The sequence below is a fragment of the Camellia sinensis genome, chromosome 10 (genome assembly GCF_055761805.1).
Source record: "Camellia sinensis isolate YWXY chromosome 10, ASM5576180v1, whole genome shotgun sequence".
Taxonomy (NCBI): Eukaryota; Viridiplantae; Streptophyta; class Magnoliopsida; order Ericales; family Theaceae; genus Camellia; species Camellia sinensis.
In genome coordinates this window covers 53,088,580-53,095,235 of record NC_138970.1, presented here as the reverse complement: position 1 = coordinate 53,095,235, position 6,656 = coordinate 53,088,580, and the positions used below count along the sequence as shown (strand labels likewise).

Genomic DNA, 6,656 nt, shown 5'->3' with positions numbered 1-6,656 from the left:
AATGAAAGATATTGGCCTTTTCACTGAGACACCGATTTAAGCTTCTGGAATAAAAAATTGAAAAATTGTTCTTTGCATTTTCATTATTTTTTGCTCTAATTAATTAAGTCTCATACAACCAATAAGCTAACAAATAGGAAACAACTAACCAAAAAGTACTAATTCAAACTTAAAAAAATAAAAACATTATCAACAATAAGTAACAAAATAACAAACATAGCATACGGAATATTGCACAAAAATTAGATATCTTTTTAATAGACAGAATCTTGTATTCATGAAAAAATATTTTCTAAAAAAATGACTAAATATTATTGATAAAAAAAGAGTTATATTGATAATAAGAAAACTCCTAATTTGAAAATAGAAAAAATTAAGTAGTTTACTTTTGACATGAAAACAAATAAAAAAGTTATTTAAGTCCAAATTTAAATACTACATAGCACTAGAAATGTATCAAAACAATAAAGGCACAAAGTTACCACATTTCCCATGCAATTTGCATCTCCTTTGTGGTAATTCTATATCTTCCTTTTATATTCTCTTCTAACTCTAAATAATTAATTACATTTGCCAATGAATAAGTTGAGATTATAGCTCTCGTAATTCTTTTTTTTTTTTTTCTCTCCAAATGTCACACAGATAGGAGAGATCCCATCCACATTTTTCCTTTCAAAATTCAAGATAATCCAGATGAAAAAAGCATAGAGTTTCCTCATGAGACCATTAAGATTAAAGTTGACATGCCTTATGAAACTAAAGAAGCAGGGTTTGGCATCAAGGGCAATTATACGCTAATTATAGACAGTAACAGTGACAGTGATAGTGATAACTTCATCAACAAAAATTACACCAAAGACTCTATCAACTATGATAGAAACAAAGATGATAATGGTGAAGTGAATAGAGAAACAAAAATAATTATGACGATACGTAAAGAAAGTGGGCTCGACCTAAAGTTTGACATTTTTGCCTACAACTCAACCCCGTTCTGTTTTGTTGATTCGATAACATCTCACTTAAGGAGACCAAAGATCCTGAAAGGCTGATTGAATACAAATTTCCCCATGATGATAGGTAAGTTGCTTAATTTCTTTGAATTTCAAGCATTTTTTTCATGATCATCTCTTTTCTTTTAATTTTTTTGGTAAATATATCTATGGACAAACTAAAACTACAAGGAAATACATTTTTGGCGACAAAAAAAAATTTAGTCGCCAAAAGTTAGGGAATTGGCTAGCAAAAATAATATTAGTTGGCAAAAGTTAAATATTTAGCTACTAATTTTTTTAGTCGGGGAATATTGATTATTGGTGATTAAAAAAAATATAGTAGCTAAAAATATTACAATTGGCGACTAAAAAAAATTTTAGTAGCTAAAAATATCACAATTTTAGTAGCTGTAGAGCTAGTTTTAGCTACTAAAATTATTTAGTAGCCGAATGATATTTTCAGTGACAAAAGAATATTTTGTCGCCGTATAGTTAGTTTTAGCTACTAAAATTGTTTAGTAGCGAAATGAAAACAAAAAAAATAGTTTTTATCTTTGGCAACCAAAAATTTGGTCGCCAAAAGCATATTTATAGCGACAAATGAATATTTTAGTCGCCAAAAACCTAAAATATGTGGAGGGAGATTTCAAATTTCAGACTGTTCAAAAAATAATTAGCGACTGAAATATTTTGTCGCGAATTATTATTAATTATATAAGTATTTTGTTACCCAAACCGTGGGTAAATCAATTCCCCCATCTGCTCTCTCTCTAGCGAGAAGAGAGACCTACCGTCTTCTCACTGCTCTCATTGACCTCCAATTCCACCCACCAATGGCGCGGCCGCGGCCACAGTTCGCCACCACCACTGCCGTCTTGATCCTATTTCTCGTGGCCGAGGTCGTTTCCTCTGGCGAAGCAACCACCATCGTCCTCCGACCACCCCACGGCAGCAGCAATCGCCACACCATGTTCCTCGCCCTTTCTCTCTCCTCCTCCTAGCAGCTCTTCCGGCAACTCTTCTCCCTCCGTCCGCCGCCAGATTCAGGGATCCGACCCTCTCCACCCTAACGCCCGCATGCTCCTCTATGACGATCTCCTTCTCAACGGGTAATAAATCTTCACATCTTCTCCGATCTCTTTCATATGTAATTCAATGGAATTAAAAATTGGTGTTGTTGCAATTCCCTGCTCTACATGTGAACAGTGTACTTTTCCGATCTTTTTGATTTATGCTCACCAAGTGTATGTAAAAATGTCATAGAGAGGTTGGTTATATGAATTGGCAAAGTTGTTTTTAATTGTGAATATTTGATTTAAACACATAAATTATTTGTTGGTTATCTCTGTGGTGTTCATGGTGCCTTTACAAAACAGCTTGTTGGATCTTTTAGTGGAATGTTAAGAACAAAGGTCTATCTTAAAATTCAGGAAAAAGCATAACTTCATTTAAAATTAATCTAAAACCTAGTTTTGTGGTTTTGTTGGTTAATCCATGGTCCTTCTGTTGTTTTTTAGTATAGATATATTAAGTACCAAAGAAGGAAAGAAAAATAGTGCAGTGTTTTTTTCAATCAGATTGAATGGCCTTCTGATTTAAAACGTCCCATTGTAAGATTACTACTGTTCTTAATTCCCATTATCTAATGGACAGTCCATGTAGGCTGCCGACACTGCAATTTGGTGTATCATCAGTCACATGTGCATGGATTTTGGGGCATATATGATCCCCTGTACACTTCCCCATTGTATTTTATGATCCATTGAATATTCATTACTCATAATACAGTTACAAGTCTGGGAATATGCATCACTGGCCTTTAGCTCAAGTACTTTTGATTCTGCTCTCAACCTTGGTGGTTTCAAATCCCCTTCTTGTCTTATTTAGCCACACATTCTTGGCTGTCAGGACAATAAAATGAGGGTATATAGTAGATATTTTGACTATCAAAATGAACCATACATTATGTTCTCTGGTGTTCTGCACTTGCAGTAGCTGGAGAAATTATAGACCAATGAGAAGAATTACAAATTAGTGAATGTGTTGAATAGTTTGTTGTATATGTTTAGATTTAGAATAGATGATGAGGATTTAGATTCTTGCATCTGCACCATATTGTAGGTCTTATTCAATAGATCAACTTATCAGCAATTCCAGCTGGACAAATTAAGCGATTCAATCCCACCATTTCGATTTCTAGAGATTTCAGTAAAAAGTTGGCATTTTTTTAATTTCCTGTTGCAAACATGGACCAAAGGTCCTGATAACTGGCACAAAAGTCTCTCAAGTGGAGGTAACAATTTGTTGTCTTTCATTTAAGATAACATTTGCTAAATGGGTTAGAAATTGATCAATTTCTCCCCGGGATGAAAGCAGATAAAGATCACGACAGTCTTGATCCCATGATATATACCATATATTAGTACAATTAAGATTTTTTTTTTTTTGTTAGTCACCATATTAGACACATGGTTGATATTTGTATTTCTTTTGTTAGTCATGATATTAGACACATGGTTGATATTTGTTTATGACCGTCTTGTGTAATGAAGCCGCAGGTTTTTCTATTCAGTTCTTGCTTGATTTACTAATCAGTGATTCACACCTTATGTGCCAAATTAATTTTTTCATTTGCATTCACAGCAACTTACAAAGAGTATCTTGCACTAACATATTAAGCACAGTTGCACTTGCACCTTCTTCTTTTCTTTCTTTCTTTTTTTATTTTTATTTTTTTATTTTTTGTTTTCTTTAGAATTATTGCATGTCTGTTGAGTCTTGACATTTATATAAGACTATTGTGAATGATCAAGTATGATGAAGCAGGTACTTGTCATGATGCTCTCTCTCTCTCTCTCTCTCTCTCTCTCTTAATTGCTAGAATTTACGACATAATCAGAATTCAGTCACATTCTTAATTCTGTTCACAACCTAATATGAGCAGGGAGATGTCTTTGTGCCATTTTTTCCAAAAATTGTACTATTATTCTGAGTGGTGGTGTCATTTCTTGCAAAAGTAGAGTTAGCTAAAACATTTCAGATTATATACTTCAGGGGTCGCCTTTTTTTTATTTTATTTTTATTAACCATAAAGTAGAATTGCAAGGTGATATCATGTTGCTAATTCTTTATATTTAATTGTTCTTATGGGTCAGTCCCACTGGTCTGCAACTTTTGGTTTGTACTGATATACTCACATTGTTGTTTTGATGATATACACTAATATATTACACAGTTTAAGACCGTAAGAAAAATTTTATACATGGTTTTGAGGATGTCTTTTGCACTGTTGTTGCAGTTTTGGCCAAAAAGATGAATAGCGAAGATAATGCACACTACAATCAGTTGTTCTATTGGGTCATAATCAGTACCAATTATATGAGGGGCACTGCTTTCATGGGTATCTGTGAAGGGAAATTCATGGATCAGCATTACTGCTTCACAACCTGTATACTTGCACAGATAGGCCTACTTTGTTTCTCGTATTCCTCTTTTTATTTTTTATTGTGTGTGAGAATTAGCATAAGGTCCCTCAAACAGTTTCACGTTGACACGTATTCCCTCTATTAATTGTTTGACATGTACAATGTATTTGAGACGTGGTCTAAATGCAGCAACTTTTGTTCTTTGGACCTCCACCTTTTCATATTTTTTATTGCAATTTTACCCAAGTGAACTATTACTAAGGACTCAATTCTGTGGGCACCTTTATTTTTTTTTTTTGGTTTATATGCTATTTTGTTACAAATTGAACCATTAAATTTAATGATTTCCATTGATATCCAGTATGGAGTTCTGGCTTTAAATTTATGCATACCCCTTGACTGTGGTGCATTCTTGTTATTTTGACTTTGCTTATACATTTTTCAGGATTCAGATGCTGTTATTCAGAAAAGGGCCCTTGAACTTGTGTATCTTTTTGTAAATGAAAGCAATGTAAAGTCTCTGACAAAACAGCTTATTGAATATCTGGAAGTAAGTGATCAAGATTTCAAGGGAGATCTTGCTGCCAGAATTTGCTCCATTGTTGAAAAGTAAGTAGTATAAACGTTTCATTTAAAATTTTCAACCTCTTTCTTGCTGAAACCTTGCAGAGTGGTGTGAACTTATTTCTATAATGTAATCTTAACATGTAATGTATGGCTGGGCTTCGATCAAGTAGGACAAATTGCAACCTAAGATTTATCAATATGATTGGCTGAGAATCATAAGTAATTAAAGTATATTAGTTTTCTCGTCTAATATATATATATATATATATATATTTGAAGTTTAGGCTGCTTAATTTCTATTTTCTGCTATAGGTTTTCCACGAAAAAAATTTGGTACATTGATCAGATGCTCAAGGTTCTCTCTGAGGTATGAATTAAAGTGCTGGTCATTCAAGTTATTGATTTTAGGATGTATATTTGAGGCTTGTATCCACACTTCTTTTTACAAAGAAAAAAAATATATATTTATTTATTTGGAGGCTTATCTTCAGTGTTCACACTTAAATGCTCGTGATATATTATAATCGAGTGTATTTATGGCGTCAATAAAATCTTTTTATATTTTATTCTCTTGTATTTTAGGGCCATACTTGTTTTCACATCATGGGTTCTGATGTGTAGTCAATTTGTCATAATCCCAAGATCTTCTTTGACTTTCTCCATATGCTCTTCACCGTGTAAAAAGGCAGAAAGATATCACTACTGAAACTAAGTTATGGAAATGCTTTCAAATGATATGCAGTTTCCTCTAGTTAACTCTGTTAAAAGCCTTACTTGAGGTGATGCTAAGATGCTTCACTTATTGGATATGAGATTTATTGACTTGTATTGTTTGAACAGATAGGTTAGAATGAAAATTAAACCCGTCTGATTCGCTAATTTTAACAAGTTAGAATTAAATAATTGGATAGGAATTAGAGCCTAATTCACATTAGTATAATTTAATATAGTGTAATTGAGATTATGAGATGATGAGATATAATTTAATTTGAAATAATTGCATGTAAATTAATTTAGGAAATAATATAAAAAGAAAATAAAGAATTAATTATAATTAAGTAATGTATGAGTTCTACTCATCAACTAAGTGAATAAAAGAAATAAAAAAGAGGTCAGTGGTCTTCTTCATCCCTTGAAACACACACACACACACATACACTCAGTAAATTGGGTACTGAGTGCTTCTTATATATGGAAAACAATAGTAGCATATGTATGGTGCATTCATGTGATCTTGGTTAGTATTTGGACTTAATTAATACGTTTTATATATGAAAAACTGATTAGTATTTGTACTGAGTGCTTTTCCTTATGTGCTTAATTAATGCTTCATATTTGGACTTGTGAAATAGTCCTCATTCACCAACAGTAAAAGATGTAATTATTAAATAAAAAACAGAGGCTAATATGTAATTAGGCAAATTGAAAAGATTTTATTTCATATATATTTGAGTATGCAAAACTAATGATTAATTTGAAAAGATTACTTAATTTCGAGTTTTATATGTTTTTTTTTATAATTTTAAATTGGCCAATATTTAGTCAATACTAATGATTATTTTATTTTTTTTTGCAAATGGTTTTTGACGTACAAATGTGGATATGACTTTTTTTGACAAGTACGGAAAGGCATTATTTTTATATCTCTATCCGTATATAGAGACATACAAAT

General features: G+C 32.2%; 1 long non-coding RNA gene across 1 annotated transcript; it reads left to right on the top strand.

Annotated features, from left to right (window-relative positions):
- Positions 1-1,634: 1,634 nt before the first annotated feature.
- On the top strand, positions 1,635-5,550 carry LOC114297409 (uncharacterized). Its single transcript, XR_003641479.2, has 3 exons — positions 1,635-2,101; positions 4,291-5,026; positions 5,297-5,550. It is a non-coding gene; the product is annotated as an uncharacterized LOC114297409 (long non-coding RNA).
- Positions 5,551-6,656: the final 1,106 nt, after the last annotated feature.